Raw genomic sequence first — 17,373 nt, 5'->3', positions numbered from 1 at the left:
TGATGATGCGGGCCTTCCAGTAGTGCATGGCAGCAACCTTTCAGCAGCCACAGATTCAGACCCAGGCAGCCTCCATGCCTAGGGTCTCGGAAGGGCTAGAGACTCAGGAGGAAGATTTTCCAGAATCACCTGCCTCCTCCAGGGGGACAACGATTCGAATTCCGAAGAGGGCGAAATCAGAGAGGATAGAGTCTCTGAGGATGAAGGCATGCCTCCTCCCAAACCTACCTTCTCCGGATTGTTCGAGCCCTCTCTGTACACATCCCTTCTGTTTGAGGCCAAGACATCTGCCAAGCTTGGCAACAAGCTGGGACTTGCATAAGGTGTTGGATGCTCTGACGGGCCTCCCTTTCGAACCCTTGCGAACTGTGTCTCTTAAGTTTTTGACTCTTAAAGTGGCCTTTCTGGTGGCCATCACCTCAGCCAGGCAGATATCCGAACTACAGGTTCTATCAGCCAGGGAGGATCACTGTGTGTTTCACCAGGACAGGGTGGTACTAAGGTTGGACCCCTCCTTCATCCCTAAGATGTGCTCCTGCTTCCATCGCTCGCAGTAATTGATATTGCCCAATTTCTGCCAGGACCCCTCTCACCCGTTAGAGAGGAAATGGCACACCCTAGATGTAAGGAGGGCTCTGAGGATTTATTTCAGAGGAACCTGGCCGAACAGGAAGTCTGAAGCCCTGTTTGTCTCTTTCCAGCCGGGATCCTTGGGGAACAAGGTGACATCCACCACCATAGGCAGGTGGTTACGAACCTGTATTGTTACCGCCTACCAAGCACGAGGTCTGCAAACACCGAGCTCTATTACAGCGCATTCCACACGAACCGCAGCCACCTCAACGGCCTGGGCCACCCAGGCCTCATTGACTGAGATCTGTAGGGCAGCTACATGGTCTTCCCCCTCACCATTTGTGAGGAACTACAAACTGGACTCCTTTGCCTCTGCAGAGGCTTCATTCGGGCGTAGAATGTTGCCGGCTGTGCACAGAGCGGAGGTGACACCTCACCAGGTATAAGGTTGTGCGAGCTCTTAACATGGGTAACCCTCCCTAGGGACGTGTAAGCTTTGGTAGGTCCCATCCTGGATACTCCTCCCCTCACTATGGAGAAAGGGCATTGGTACTTACCTGATACACCTCTTCTCATAGTGGGGGAGGAGTATCCAGCCCCTCCCAGATATGGTTATTTAGCAAAAGCATTATGTTTGGTTGTTAAACTGTTATGTTGAAGGAATAAATAAAGGTTGAAACTAAGTTAAAGTCTGGAGTAGATGACACAGCGAGTCGGATAAGGTTCTTCGCCGATAACTGGGTGGTACCTGGTGGCCAGGGGCATGGCCCAAAGAGCTTATCTGACTCAGCCCAATCAATGAGAGGACAAGGTCAACCCCATCCTGGATACTCCTCCCCCACTATGAGAAGAGGCGTATCAGTTAAGTACCAATGCCCTATCTCTTTCACAAGTTATGTAAAAATAAGACAGGTCAATTTAAGCCACATAGTGGCCATCCAGCAGTGGGGTCCCAAAAGTTGCTTTGGCAATGAAATTGCCAAATGATTAAATTAAAGCTATATAGTGTGAAAGAAATGCAGTCGCTTGGCATAAAAATGTCATTTGCCAGAGCCTATTGCAAAGTATGCATATGTATTTTGAATTAAAGCCACTCAAAAAATGACCATGTGTCGAAAAAAGTGGTTTGATTTGAAAGCCATAATTTAGCACTCTGTTATGAACCTGGAGTAATACTGATGTTTTATGGGTAGAACAATCCCAAATAGATCAGGTTATATGCTGATCCTGTATTAGATTATCTATGAAAAACTTCATAGATAATGAAGGATTATCTATGAAGGATTTAATTGAGGGTCAAACACTGTGCTAGTTTTTAAACACAATATGCTAAATAAGAAACATTGCCAACCCAGTAATCTAGTTTTTCTTGAAAACTGTACCAAAATTCCAATCTTCCTTTCCTAATTATGCCTTGTAATTATGAATATTTCATAATGTGTAGTATAGACTTGCCTGGTTCCTTACAACTCATTTCTCTGGCTTAATCCCTCCAAGCCTTGTAGATTTAATGCACCCCCCCCCCACCCTCAGTTCTGCAGAATAGGCTTTCATTTGTATTTGTTAATTCCATAACCTACCAAGAAGTTACACAACATATGAATAGCACCTCCCACACATATGCGAACCTAAATTTGGCAGTAGTAAAAACAAACAAACTCATGTAACTTTCTATTTTTTCCTACTTACTACTATTCATACTTCTCAATTTCACTAGTCCTGACTTAAATAGAGGATAATGCTTACTCATTTTAAGGCAAACATGGTTGGGGCCGTTTGAATCCCCAAGGATGCTACTCAAGGAACCTATTGCAGGGGCAGATGCCATGACACAGAAGGCAACATGCCTGCTAGGTCCCATAAAATGGTACTTTTATAAATGGGACTTGAAGCAAGCCAAATCTATTAGACCTTATAGAATAGAAACAATGGAGAACAATAGTCAGTTAGATTGGTATGTCCTATGCCATGTAGGGCTTTGTGGATGATAACCATTACCTTGAATTGCACCTGGAAGCCTGCTTCATCTTCCACATAGAAGAGGTCTTGCATGGGTGTACCAAAGCACACTCAAAAAAAATTGTGCTGCTGTGTTCTGGACCAGCTGTAGCTTCTGAGTGTTCTACCAGTGAGGCCTCTGGCAGAGCTCATAGTAATAGTCCACATGTGAAGTAACCAGGACATGATCTTGAGGAAACAGCATGATTTAGTACACAAGTTGAAACTGCACAAAAGCCTTCCTGGTCACAACTGCTCATCTGTTCTTTGAGCTGTGAGTCCAGGGAAATCTACAAATTGCAGAGCAGCTATGTCTGAGGAAATATAACCCCATTCAGAATTGAGGATGGAAAATTGCCAGAATCAGATACTCTATGAACTAGACACACCCAGTTGGATTTGTTGGGATTCAGTTTAAGCTTGTTCCTCATCCTAATCAGATTCAGATTCCAACAGCCTTCTGGACTGGTACAACATCATAGCCAGGGATTTTGATACAAAGCTGAATATCATCTGTGTAGTGATGATACCTGGCCCCATGCTAAAGCCTACATGAAGCCGCTTCATGTAGGCTTCATGCAGACATTGAAAAGTCTTCCTGTTCTGATCCTCCAGAAGTCCATAGATCTCCTTCTCTAGAACTCATTCTGACACCTGAACCATAAAATGATGCTAATCATCAATCCAACTAGAGTCTTCTAGTCCATCCATCTAAAAACCATATGCTGATAGCTTCTGAATCTATAACCAGCAGTCACACACAGTCACCATCTTTTTTTTTTAAAAAAAAGAGTTAATAAAAACAAAGCAAAACACTTCAGAATCCTCAAAAACATCCAATTGGGGTGGAATGTAGTTTGTACTCCCAGGAGGGAGGGAGTGCATTCAAGATGAGTAAAAGATATTTTGAGTGGGTGGAAAAGAGTCAGAACAGTTCCGTCCTAGGAGTTCTCCGAACACATATTTAATGTAGTTTGCTTTACTTTGGCAAGGATTTGTTTATGGGCAAGGAACAATAAATGAAATTGCTTAGAACCTCTGCATCTCTTCCTTGGTTTTTGGAGCCTGACATCAATATAGTATGATCTTACCTTTATTCATTGGCAGTTGTGTTATATGTTACCTGGATATTTCTTTGTGATTTGTTCAGTTCTGGGTTAAGGGGGACTGAGTGGATGGATAGAATTTTCACTTAAAGGTGAGGGTAGTTTGGGTTTTTTAAAATTAATTTTTGTTTATGCATGTTGTGCTAAAAGGTCCTCTTTTCTGATTAGAGCAACTTTTGCCAAAAGCACCAAAAACTGGTTCAATGACTGTGGGATTACTGTGCTTGATTTGCCTCTCCATTCTTCCTCCATACTCTGGGTCCTTGATTTCCAAATGAGATGCAAAAGTTGCTCTCATCAGAAAAGAGGACTTTGGACCACCGAGCAACAGGACTTTGGACCACTGTGCTTCATTAAGACCAGGGTCAACGCAGTCGTCTACCAGGAGATTTTGGAGCACTTCATGCTTCCTTCTGCAGACAAGATTTATGGGGATGCTGACTTCATTTTCCAGCTGCCCACACTGCCAAAAGCACCAAAACCTGATTCAATGACTGTTGGATTACTGTGCTTGATTGGCCAGCAAACTCGCCTGACCTGAACCCCATAGAGAATCTATGGGGCATTGCCAAGAGAAAGATGAGAGACATGAGACCGAACAATGCGGAAGAGCTGAAGGCCGCTATTGAAGCATCCTGGTCTTCTATAACACCTCAGCAGTACCACAGGCTGATAGCTTCCATGCCACGCTGCATTGAGGCAGTAATTGCTGCAAAAGGGGTCCAAACCAAGTACTGAGTACATATGCATGCTTATACTTTTCAGAGGTCCGATATTGTTCTATGTACAATCCTTGTTTTCCAGAAGAGGGGGAGGGAATGGTCACACGTGGGTTGTTGTCAAAGCCTGATTGGTCCAAGACTGAGAGAAAACGCTTAAATACTGGTGCCTTCCATTCCTATCCCAGTTTCCTCTCAGTCTTTTCTGGTCCAAGAACTGTTGAGAATTACTGGTAGGATTACTTTATTCAATTTGGTCTTATTTGGTTTAATTGGGCATTTAAAAGATTTCTAAATTACTAAATTCAGCAGCTGCGGCCCCAAGGGACAGTTTACTGCCCCGGGCGGTGGGGGAGGGCCCAGTGGGGCATGCTGCCTCCCCCCCCCGCAGGCCCAGAGTCTCAGCCCGTCCCCGGGTGCGGGGGTGCCAGATCTCCTTTCAGCTGCTGGAGAGGCTGCCTTCTCCTTTAAATAGCCAGGAGAGGCAAGAGAATCGGCTCGGACTGCTACGAGCATTCCTGGGGGAGGGGGAGCGTGCCTGAGAGCCGCGTGGCCTCCCCCGTCCTTGCCTCCCGTCCTTGCCTGCCTCAGCACGGCCTTTCAATGGGCCATCGGAGCCGCAGATCGAAAATGAAAGTTCCGGCGGCCATGTTGGCTTGGTCGCCACGTGTGCGAGGACCGGGCCTCGACCCAGGTCCATTGGCTGGTGCGGTCTCTTCCTTGGCATGGCAGGCAGCAGAGAAAGCAGGCCCAGGTCCCGGTGGGGCCTACAGTGGCTTGGAATCCTCCATTCCTTCCGGCTGGACGCGTAAGTGGGGAAATGGAGGGGGGGCTTGGAGTTTCCCCAGGGCCAGGTGGCAGACCTGGCGGCAGGTGAGAAAGCCCTTGCAGGGGGGGGGAGGGTGTTTCCCCCCCCCCCCATGTCTTCCTCTGCCCTGAAGTCCTTCTCGTGGGAGGAGGTCAGGGGCTGCATTGTGCAGGAACAGTATTGTGGCTCGGAGGTTTCACATTGCAATTAACATAAGGTCTAAATAGCTTGAAATAGACCTATACTAGTCTCCCTTTATTATAAGGCTAGCTGATGAGAGCTAAATGGATTGTAATAGGCTATACGAGTCTCCCTTATTTGTTTATCAGCTCAAATACAAATATATATATATATATATATATATATATATATATATATATATATATATATATATATATATATATATATATATATATATATATATATATATATATATATATATATATACACACACATGCATATATGTACAAACGCACTTCACAACTGTGCTTAATTCGATGCCAGTAAGGGATGACTAGCAGATGAGAACTTAAGGGCTTGCAATATTAGTCTTCCTTTTGCTACTGGTGCCCGGGGATTCTACCCGGGCCTACTCTGGGTTGGCTCTGCCTTCCTCCTTCAGAGGTTAGCCATTTGGGAACTGTTGTTCTGTGGGGCCCAACAGAGGGCCGTGCACATTTCTGGGGACTTGCATCAGATCTACATGTATGAGCCTTTGACCTTATCCCAGGGTCTGGGGTTGGTCCCGCCTCAGGCCTTTTTCCCCCCAAATCACTCCTAGGGGTTGGTTTTCCTGCCCTGGGGTTCCCAGGCAGGTTTCCCCTTCCTTCCAAGTAGAGTGGGGTCCCTCTCTCCCTCCCCCACTCAGGGGGTCCAGGGGGTGGTGGTGAGTCGAGGGTCTTAACCCGTGTGCAGGTAGGCTCTCCCGGGGCCTGGTTTTGCCTATGGTGGTACGGAGGATTAGATGGTTCTCCGCCCCTTCTAGACATGGGGGTCTGGGCCGCGCCCTTCGTTGGGCTATGTTCCCCCCTACTTGATCCGCGGTCAATGATGAAATTGGAAATTTGCTAGGAAAATAAAGTGGACTAAGAGTTAATGAATAAATAAATAAATAAGTAAATAATAATGATAATTAAAAAAAAAAAAACCATTTCTATTGAGGCCAGGGGTTCTTCCTGGCCTGCTTAGATCTGTAGCATTCCCTTTTGGAGATTGAGTTCCAAGATGCCAGGTGGTGAGTTTCTGTTGCAGGCTAATCCGACCTTTGTTATGTAGAGTAGACCGGCTCAGGCGTTTTAATCGCAGCTGTGGCCCTGGATGGGCCCATCTCTGGGCGTCTTGGCTCAGACTGTTTGCTGTGCCTGGGGCAGGCTCGGTGCATGGCCAGCTGGTGGGGGGGACCTTGATGCCTCCGCCCACTGATCCTGGCAGGACCACGTTCTGCCACGGCCATGGTCTGGAAAGAGATCTCGACTCCTCCCTTGGCACGGAGGCGCTGACCATTCAGTGGACGCATTCCTCCGACTTGTCTGGGGGCCTGGGCCATTGGCCCTAGAGTAACTGGGCCCTTGCCTGGGCGATTCAGTTGCAGTCCGTCACCTTCTAGTGGCTGCCCTGGTTTCATCGGGCGCGCTGAGCTTCTAAGGTGTCCTCCCGTTGCCGCTACGGGGGTCGCCCTCTGCGGACTCAACTCCCGGTAGTTTCGTCAGGCCTCGGTCAGTGACTGGGGCAGCGCCGGGAGCACTTTCACGTCCCAGGGAGCCTCGCCGCCTGGGTCTCTTCTGACTCGGGGCAGCCCGCCCTTCCTCCCTGGGGCGACCGGGGCTCGCTCAAGTTTGCGTCCAGGATGCTGACCACTTCGGTCACGTCGTCCGGGCTTCATTGCCGGCGTCACTGACTGAGGACCGGCTCGGCCCGCTGTCTCTGGATGACCATGCCTTCGAGAGGACTGACCCCTTGGGGGGGGGGCTCTTCCCGGTCCGAGGATGGAGACACGGGACAGTTCGCCCACTTGTGACAGCTGAGCCGGATCTAAATCTTCTTTGTCATGTGCCGGCATGGATTTCCGATTCTGTCAATAATCTTGCGTTTTTCTCTTCCATTTGTAGGCAGTTCTCCAGCTCATCCCTCAGGAGCGCCTACGGCTCCCTCCTCTGGTCCAGACGGTCCAGCCACAAGGGGGGGGGCAGCACCCCTTCCGCTCGGGGGGGGGCTTGACCTCGGGTCGTCCCATTGGAGGCCATCAGCCGCTAGGCGTGTTCTCAGAGCGGCCGGCATTGGACGCTTGGGCACGGGCCTCTGCTTGCCTCGCTCCCGCGTTGGTTCTCTCCTCCCCGCCGGCTCTTTGGGGGATCCCTCCGTCCCGGAGCCGGGGGGGGGGGCTGCTACCCGGTGGTTCAGGCCATTGTCCTTCTCTTCGGCCTTCAGGGAGTGCAGATGACTCCTCCGGATGACCAGGGCCTGGAGCGCCTCTCGCATCTGTCTGCGGTTCGGACGGGTGGCCGGAAGGCTTAGCGGGCCCTCTCGTTTCTGCACCGCTCTAGTGCACAGGCGGGGAGAGCGTTCTCCCCCCTTTCGGTCCTTCGGGGTTTCAGACAGGAGGCCCCTGGCCTGGCGGCTCTTCGGGGGGCTTATCTTCGTTCCTCGGCTCTGGCCGGTCATCGCGGGTCCCTGGGGTTCCCCCCCCGGGGCTTTTCCCTTGGTCTGGTCTCCGTTCTCCGGATTTCACTAAGGCCTGGCGGCCCGGGCGGCTTGTCCGCGCCCCATCCTGGGGGCTCTGATTCCTTGGCGGGCTAGCCTATTCAGGTCTTCGGTTATTTAGCGCCTGTTCTAGGAGCTCGGAGCCCCGTCCTGTTCCTCGGCTGGCTTCTCCGGCGTCCACCTCTTCCCTTTCCGCTTGCCTGGTGTCGGTCATAGGCTCCATGTCAGGGGAGGGGGTGAGTCTGTCCAGGAGCTCCACCTCGGCCTATGCCCGCTGGCGTAGGGCCTTAGGGATGTTGTTCGGTTTCAACCTCCCTCTATCAGATCGGGCGAGATGTTTCTTGAGCAGGGATAGTCCCGCCCGCCAGACCCTTGGACTCTCCTGGGGAGCCTCGTCCTGGTTAGGGGGCTCCCGGTTCGCTCTCGGCAGGTGGTCGCTTTCGGGGCTTACCCTTCGTCACTGGTATGGCACTAGTGCTGTCCTGCTGGGCTCTGCGCTTCCCTTGGGCCCCGTAGCTGGGCATCGCGTGACCTCCCGTTGGCACGGGGACCGCTCAGGCCCTCATCTGTCGGGGGGGGGTCTTCTCCAGCCCTCGACCGGAATGCTCGGGACTGGACGTCTGGGCGGTGGGGCCTCTGTTGCCCCCAGAGTCGAGAATCTCCCCGGGCTCTCCTGTCTCCGGGCGGCTCGGCAGCATCGGGCGGCCCTGACCAGGGGAGCGGGCCTACTCCCTCAGTCGTCGGTTCTTCTTTTTTGGCGGATCTGTCGACAGTTCGACACTCCCTTGCTCGCCGCGTGTTCTATTCCTCCCTGGGGTTTCACCCATTTCCTATCCTGATCTGTGGAGGGCGCACGCGCCCTCGAAAGGAGGTGACCTGCGGTCTCGGTATGGGGCCTCCCGTCCCCCTGGTTCCATGGGGACCCTGACCGTGGGGGTGGGCCATTAGGACCTAGGGGCCTTGGTTCGCGGACCTCGTCCAGCTGTCGGTGGCCCCCCGCGGAGGCGCCCGCGGGAAGGGTTGGCCTGGCAGCGGGGGGTGGTGGTCCTGCTTCGCCTGGTCCCTGGGGTTGCATCCGGCCCATGACTCTTGTCTGGCAGCTGTTGGAGGCTGCTCTAGCCAACGGGGTCACTCTCGACTAGGGATGCCTGGGGGCCTTACGGACCGCGGCTGCGGTTCCACCTGGGTATCGTCCGGCGGTGTTATCCGCCTGGCCTCCCCTGGCTTCGCCTGGCAGGGCACCTTTCTCTCAAACGTCAGGAGTTCCTGCAGGAGGGGCCTGACTTCGGAAATCCACAAGATTGTGCCGCCTGGTGGCGGAATTGTTTCAGCCCTGGAGGGGGTGGGGGTTCTCCCTCTCTCAGGTCCCCCTGATCGAGCTTCTCGGTAGGGGGCGGCTTCTGGGTTTCCCTCGGTCCGCGGGTTCCCCGTGTGTTCTTCCCCCTTGTGCTCAGGGGGGGCTTCTTCGAATCTCTTCGGTATGCTCGTCGGCTGGCTCCCTTGTGGCGGTTGTCTCCGCCCGGGTACGTGGAGTTGGGCACCCTGCTCTGAGGTCGTTCCCGTCGCCTCCAAGGGGCGGGGCGAGGCTTCGCCTTGCTCGTGCCTTCTTCCCGTAGGTGGCCACTTCCTTCGCTAAGCTCTGGCATTGGTTGGGCGCGCACCGCGCCCTGCGGCTCCATCGCCTGCGGACCGAGGGGTCCGTAGGTCGAGCCCTTGTGGACTGATCCTCCAGCCGGGGGTCGCTGGGTTCGAGCGTGTCTTCAGCCACAGTTGGCGTTGGCTGCGCCGGGCCATTGCGGAAGCCCTCGGGGTTTCGGGTCGACGGGCCAGTCCCGTCAGAGTTCACGGCCCAGCCTATTAGGAGCGACACGAGCGTGGCCTCGGGGGCCGCGGGGGGGCCAGTTGAGGCCGTCTGTCGCGCGGCCTCTGGATTCCCCGGCTTCTTCCTCCGGCGCTATGGTCTGGGAGCTTTGCAGATGCGAGTGTGTCCTTGGTGGTGGGACCCTCTGGGGGTGGCGGTTGAGGCTCCCCTTGGGCCCTGGTGATTCTCGTTCTCCCTCCCTGGGACGGTAGCTTGGGTATGTCCCACGTGTGACCATTCCCTCCCCCTCTTCTGGAAAAAGGACGTTGGTCTTACCTGAACGTCTATTTTCAGAAGGGGGAGGGAATGGTCACAACCCGCCCTGAGACCTTTCCGTCGGGGCCAAGGGGAGGGCCCGGGTGGTTCCCGGGGGTTTTGTTGTGTGTGTTTTTTTGTCTTTTCAGTTCTACCGTTCGCCTTCGAGGAAACTGGGATAGGAATGGAAGGCACCAGTATTTAAGCGTTTTCTCTCAGTCTTGGACCAATCAGGCTTTGACAACAACCCACGTGTGACCATTCCCTCCCCCTTCTGAAAATAGACGTTCAGGTAAGACCAACGTCCTTTTTATTGATTGCATGTAATATTCTAATTTTCTGAGATGGTGGATTTGGGGTTTTCATGAGCTGTACTCCATAATCATCACAATTATGACAAATCACGGCTTGAACTATCTTGCTTTGCATGTAATGAGTCTTATCTCATATATTAGTTTCACCTTTTAAGTTGCATTACTGAAATAAATGAATTTTTGCACGATATTCTAATTTTTTGAGTTTCACCTGTAAATATTTAAATTTTTGGTAAATTTTGTATATCCATTTTTGTGGAAATACCACATCCCAAAAGACAAAGGGAAAAAATGATTCCAAATTTTGATCTCGCCAGTCACTGAATGATTTCTTGTTCTCTCTTTGCTCTGCTTACTGAAGGAGTTGTTATTCTTTGTCTTCAGCTCCTGGTAATTGCGGGAGATAGCCTTTTGTCCTCGCCCCCCCTCAAATAATAATTCTTTCATTGGAATGGAATGGAATTCAGCAATTCCATTGCCACTCATGGAATATTTTTTCAGTTTCCCAGTATATCTCACGGCCTTGAGATTTCCTAGTGGTTTTCCATCCAAATATTAACTAGCAGAACTCTGTTGAGGCCAGTCAAAGTTAAGTAGATGCTGTGACCAGAACTGAGTGTGTTAGGTTAATGATGTAGCCCTTCAAAAAAAGAGCACTTAAGCATGCACATCAAATGGAAGGGGAAAGAAACAGAGGGTATTTTCCTGCAATGTTCAATTTACTAATGTCAGCTTATTTGTTTTTCAACCTATACATCATAATTCCCAGATAATAAGAAAAGCTCCTTTTAACTGATGAATTTTCTGCCTGCCAAGGTGAACACTGAATTCCTTCAAAAAGTCAAAGGGTAAGAAATGACTTTGCCCAATAAATCTGCTTATTGAATTTTATTAAGCAGATTAATTGTTTGAAACATTTTACAAGGATTGAAATTACTTGGGTGATTTTGAAATATATCATGGAGTCATAAATTACACCACCTATAATTTTATAATCAATAACATAGATACTATTCAGGACTTTGCTCTATAAGATGCAGCTTAGGCAATTGATAATAATAAAGGCATTAATTCAAATATACTGTTCTGTCTTTTGGGGGAAGTTATAACAGTTATTCTGCAATGCTTATCTGATAGTCACTGATATGATTTGCTCTTGATATTCCTCAGTGGTGTGTATGATTCAGTCTCCGTTAGGTCCCCATCTCTAAGACCCGTGGAGTTAAATGCAATCAACTTATTGTTTATTTTGTAATACTTTTATTCAAATGAGCAGAGCTAAAGGGATTTTTTTAACAGGATGTCCAGATTAAATGGTCTATGCTTTCAATGCACATGTGTGTATGTGGCATAGAGAATGGGTGTCTATAGATTAATTTCCTTGTCCTGTTAAAGATAGTATAAGTGTAGATTTATTTACTATATTTATATCCCACCTTCATTATTTTTAGGAATATCTCAAGGAGATGAACATATCCAACACATCTTTTTCCTCCTATTTTCCCCCAACCCAGTGAGTTGAGTTGGGCTGAAAGAGAGGGACTGGCTTTCGTGGCTAAAGCAGGACTAGAACTCATGGTGGCCCTCTTTCTAGCCCAGTGCCTTAACTACTAGATCAAACTGGCTCTCAATTATATCAATAATAGATCTTATCGAAACAATAGGCTTGTGAATGACGGAGGATACAAGCAGTGGTGTCCTATTTTACTCATCCCCTGTTTTCCAGAGATATTTGGTTGACCACTTTAAATAACAGAATGCTGGATTAGCAATGTTTTTGGCTTAAATCAAGCCAAAACATACCTTTAAACATTGACATCCCCTAAACTCTGCTGAAGAGGTTACCTAGCCTGCTAATGAAATGTTTGGAAACCAATCCACAAACTCGAAGGACGAACCTTCACCCTCATACCTTTACTATGTTACGTGACTAACAAGCTAACATTCCAAATGATAGGTTATATCATCAAGATATATACTGTATATACCGGTATAAACAGAGAGTAAACCCCACTCCTTACTAACACTGATGATGTTACCTAGTTTGGGTAATGAAGCATCTGCAAAAAAACAACCAAACTCAGAGAGAATCCAGATAGGTTATATCTGTGATGGCGCGAACCTATGGCACGCGTGTCAGAGGTGGCACACAGCACCCTCTCTGTGAGCACGTGAGCTGTCACCCCAGTTCAGCTCTGTCACGCATATGCACATGCCTCCCACTGGCCAGCTGGTCTTTGGGTGTTTGCTGCGCATGTGCAATGGGGAGCGTTTGTGGGGGGCATGTGCATGCACAGGGGCAGGACACATAGAGGGACCACACGGGCATGCAGGGGGCGCATGCAGGGCTCCTGCACATGCATTGCATTTTGGGGGTTCTGGCACATGCATGCATTTATTCGCATGTATATATGCACGCTTTGGGCACCACTTAGTTTGGAAAAGGGTTCCGGATTATATCACTGGGTTATATCTTCTGTAATCCGGCTAGCAGGCAGGATTGATAAAGGCCATCCTCGGTCTGTTTGTCTTCTGAAAACAACCACAGCACTTATCCCATGAAAAGACTTCCAAGTCAACCAACCATGTTTTTTTTCCCTCCCCAGCAAAAAGGGGTCATTTGCAAATCAATAGAATTGCCTTACAGGATTTAATTTTGCACACACAGTCACAGACACAATGCTCATTGAGTTTTAATTCTAAGCTTTGCACAAATCTTGTTCTTATTTGTCTGCCTGATGCCCAAGGATGCCCAGTAGTCGCATCAGTTAAATTCAGGCAGTTGTCACAGTTTGTGCACTGCTTTCTGGTCAGGTCTGTTGTCTCTTCATGGTGGAACATGTGTGTTTCAACTTTAGTTCAAAGAATTACAATAAAATCACTCCTCCGTCTCCATTGCCTTTTTTCTCCCTGACATGTTACAGTACTTTATTTCATGAAGAACAATGAATGGTCATCTCTAAATGTTGCTTTGCAAGCTTACTTTGTCTTCAGGGATAGCTTTAAGTTAGTGATGTTGTCATACCTATCATTTAATTTAAGCATTGTTAAAACAGTAATCTTTCCCCTCCATAAATGTTTATGAGACAGTTGTTCTCCATTTTATTTTATTTTTTATTTCACAATTATAAAACTGCAGCCTGCGTGTTATTGCAACCTACACTTCCACAATCTTGAGGTCAGGTTGGGGGGGGGGGGAGATAGGTCATAACAAAATGACCAGAAGTGACAAGAAACATTGTGGGACAAGCATTACTCATGGGTGAGTGATGTTAAGGTTACTTAGAAAGCAAAATTCTCTACATAGCTAGCACATTCAAATAATCAGGTCTGTGAGAGAGGAGACTTGGTAGCCTTGTATGTCTCACTCATGCTACATATGTGAAGTCTATGGTTAATGGCTTTCCATGATTGTATAAGCAAATTTAAGTAATCCTTCTTACATGTGGCAGAATGCCTGTTTCTGCCCATGCCAGCTAGCCATGTGTAGAGTGAAGGGGCTTTACCAACAATGGTGAACCTATGACATGTGTTTCAAAGATGACATGCCATGCCGTTTTGAGTGACACGCCGGTGTTTACCAATACCCGACATCTATTCTGGAAAGCATGCCCTGTTCTCGTGAGATTTTCAGAGTTGCATAAGAACAGGATGTGCTTTCGTACATGTTTTGGATGCTGCAAAAGAACATTCTCCAAAAATCACTTCAGAATGAAGGCCAAGTGTGACCCAGAGTAGCCTCAGGTTGGCCTCAGGGGTTTGTTTGAAAGAGAGAGAGGACATTCTCAGAACAGAAAGAGAACATTACCTGGAAGTAAAAGACATGTGACAGATCCTGGGCCAGGGGTGGCAACTTTTATGACCTATGAACTTCAACTCCCAGAATTCCTAGCTTAGCTATAATTGCCCACCCTTGTCCCGGGGAGTCTTGCATCATGGGAATGGTGTGAGGCAGTTTTTTTGAGTGGCAGCCGTGGTCTTGATGCCCCTGCATAGTGCCACTGTTCAGGATATGCCAAGATGAGGGGGAGATAGAGAATCATTTCTCCTTTTGTTGGGAGAGGGTGACGTGCCAGCAGAGTCAAGCTAGGCACTTTCCAAATTTTTAATATGCCATGCCCAGTTTCCAGTGTTTATTTATGGTTTTCATCAATCAACAAATGCCCATTGGGAAAAAAATGGATTTACGTAATGACGATGGTGTTCATTTACCGATTGCAATGTTCACTTAATGGCCGTTGTAAGAAAAACAGGTTGTAATTTCAAATCGGGTCACATCATGCATTGACATACAACAACAATTTTGGAATATAATTCTGGTCTCAATTCTGGTGGTAAGTCAAAAGACTACCTGTATTCATCCCATTGCTTCTCGGGGATTCAGCTCGAATGGCGTTCAATGTTGAGTAATGTAAAGAAACATGGGTTTGCTTCACAGATGTTTAAATTGAATTGTGCTGCCTGTCTGTTTCTCAATTGGGTTGAGCCTTGAAAGTGCTTGAAGTGAAAATGGTCTTTTTATTACCTCAGAGACGACATAGTTGGGTTAATGCCATGGATGCTTGGTGATTAATGTTGTAGCTCAAAAAGCTGTCTTCAGAGGGAACTGGAAGTGGGATTCAGTGTGTTTTTGGCAACCTCTGAAGATGAGGTGATAGAATCGGATCTACTAAGAAAAAAATAACATAAAGGAAAAACAATATTGAGTGGAATTGCTTGTAACTTGAGATGTGTACCCATCTTGAGCAGGGAAATATCTTAAAATGAGTATATTGACTGAATAGGGTCAGGGGCTATGAGGTTATGAGGGTGAGAGTGGCAGGCCAGAAGAAAATTTGGATGAAATTTAGCGTAGCAGGAAGCAGATGTGTTTTTAATGTCAGAAAGTGCAAATAAAAGTTTGTTAAGGTTTCAGTATTTCTTGTTCTTTCACCGTTTTGGAGCTAATAGGGGAGGCTTCCATTCTGTGAAGATTTATTTACTATTTGCAGAACAACTTTATATTTCAAACCAAACCCAAAGTAACAGAGCAGAGCACTTCCATGGAGATGACCACGGATGTATATTATAATGAGCTGGTTCCCCATTTTTACAGTGACATTTAGGCCTGCTTCATAATGCTGCTGAAATAGCATATTTTTTACAAAATATTCCTTCTTTATCTTGCTAAATGTTATATATGTAATATACAAAAGGTTTGATAGTGTGAATTGCTTGGAACAGTTACAAGGTATAGTAAACATGAAGTGGAATTTGAAATCATGATTTTGATACTCCATCTACAGGAATCTCCTCATGACCATGATAAAAAGAAAGTACACCCACTTTGAGTTCTGTGGTTTTATGTAGCAGGACAGTGAATATCATCTGATCCTAAGCAGTTCTTAAAAGTAGGTAAATATAACCTCAAATGAACAATGCATGACATCATTTATTCACATGGCTATACTTCTCCTGCTTAAGATATGATAAGCACAAAAATGGAGGAACTCTGGGACATGAGATTTATACAGATCTCCAAGACTCTTCCTGCAGGTCAGACAGGAAACACAAAGCTACAATCACTTGCCTGATTTCAGTCTCTTCATATCACCTTAGAGCTCTTCATTCAAATCTCATGCCCCATGAAATGTCTCGTGTCTAGTCCAGAGGTTCCAATCTGTCCCAGCAAGCCTGGGGTTGAGTCCCCCCCCCTACTCGAATTTGCTGTGCTTGCTGTGCTTTTTTAAACTGTTGTATCACTGTTCTGTTTGTCTTACTTTCTGTATTTGTTTTTCCCCTTCCCCTGGTTTTTGTTCAGCCGCCCTGAGTCCCTTCGGGGAATAGGGCAGCTTACAAATCGAATAAATACCAAATACCAATCTGCCATTAAAAGGCAGGAGGATAAGGCTAAATTCATAGACTATCAATGACAAGCACTTAATCTATTCATTGTCTGCTGCAGATGTGAACAGTTTTTTCTCCTGGAGTTACATGGGCATTTTTCCCCCTCCTGGACCAATAACAAGAAATTGATGGGGCCAGAGTAGAAAGTGATTGCTAATGCCCATTCCTTGCTGGCAGCTTGGTTTCCGTATTTTTGATCTTCCATTCTATTCTTCAGAGCATGAGGCTACAAGGAAGAGGCATCTTATAAATAACCTAAACTTCAATACAGGTAGTCCTCGTCTTACAACAGTTCATTTACCGTATATACTCGAGTATAGGCCGACCCGAATATAAGCCGAGGCACCTAATTTTACCACAAAAAACTGGAAAAGTTATTGACTCGAGTATAAGCCTAGGGTGAGAAATGCAGCAGCTACCGGTAAATTTCAAAAATAAAAATAGATACCAATAATGTTTTTGAATATTTATTTCAAAGAAAAACAGTAAGCTAGCGGTGTATTCAATGAAATACTTCACTCAGCTCATGATGCTGATGTCCCGCTGTGATGATGATGTCCCGTGCAGCCGCGGGAGCGATGTCCCGCCTCCTATGACACACGGCACAGTGATTCCTATCATTGGATCACTGTACCAGAGGAGGTGGGACATCGCTATGTGGCTGCTTGCCATAACAAGGAGGAGGTGGGACATCGTTGCAGAGCGGCAGGAGGGGGAGGAAGGGGAATCGTAAGACAGCCCTGCATTACATTAGAACGTGAGGAGGGGGGATGGTGCGGTGCGCGCTGCGCGGCAAACTGACACAGAGGGAGGGGAAACTCACAGGGGCACTGGGCCATTCACGAGTGTCACCCAGCGGCATGGCCCCGCCCCTTTTTCTCCTCCATTTCGGGCAAATTTTTCACTGACTCGAGTATAAGCCGAGGCGGCTTTTTTCAGCCCAAAAAGTGGGCTGAAAAACTAGGCTTATACTCGAGTATATACAGTAGTTCATTTAATGGCATTGAAAAATGTGACTTATGAGCGTTTTTTACAGTTATGATCTTTCCAGCATCCCCATGGTCAACTGATCAAAATCCATATGCTTGGTAACTGTTTCATACTCATGATGGTTGCGGTGTCCCATGGTCATGTGATCACCTTTTGCAACCTT

General features: G+C 47.7%; 1 protein-coding gene across 6 annotated transcripts in view; it reads left to right on the top strand.

Moving 5' to 3' along the window:
- FMNL2 (formin like 2) overlaps window positions 1-17,373 on the top strand; it is a 226,486-nt gene that overhangs the window by 20,050 nt on the left and 189,063 nt on the right. Inside the window, exon 1 of one of the 6 annotated variants that reach the window (XM_032211425.1) lies at window positions 11,106-11,182. The exons of the other annotated variants lie outside the window; for them this stretch is intronic. The gene's annotated coding sequence lies outside the window, so the exon portion shown is untranslated. Of the gene's footprint in view, window positions 1-11,105; window positions 11,183-17,373 lie in introns of those variants that run through there. 6 annotated transcript variants of the gene reach the window in all.

Source organism: Thamnophis elegans, chromosome 1 (genome assembly GCF_009769535.1).
Source record: "Thamnophis elegans isolate rThaEle1 chromosome 1, rThaEle1.pri, whole genome shotgun sequence".
Taxonomy (NCBI): domain Eukaryota; kingdom Metazoa; phylum Chordata; class Lepidosauria; order Squamata; family Colubridae; genus Thamnophis; species Thamnophis elegans.
The sequence above is the reverse complement of the archived record's forward strand: the minus strand, read 5'-3'. Positions and strand labels throughout refer to the sequence as shown.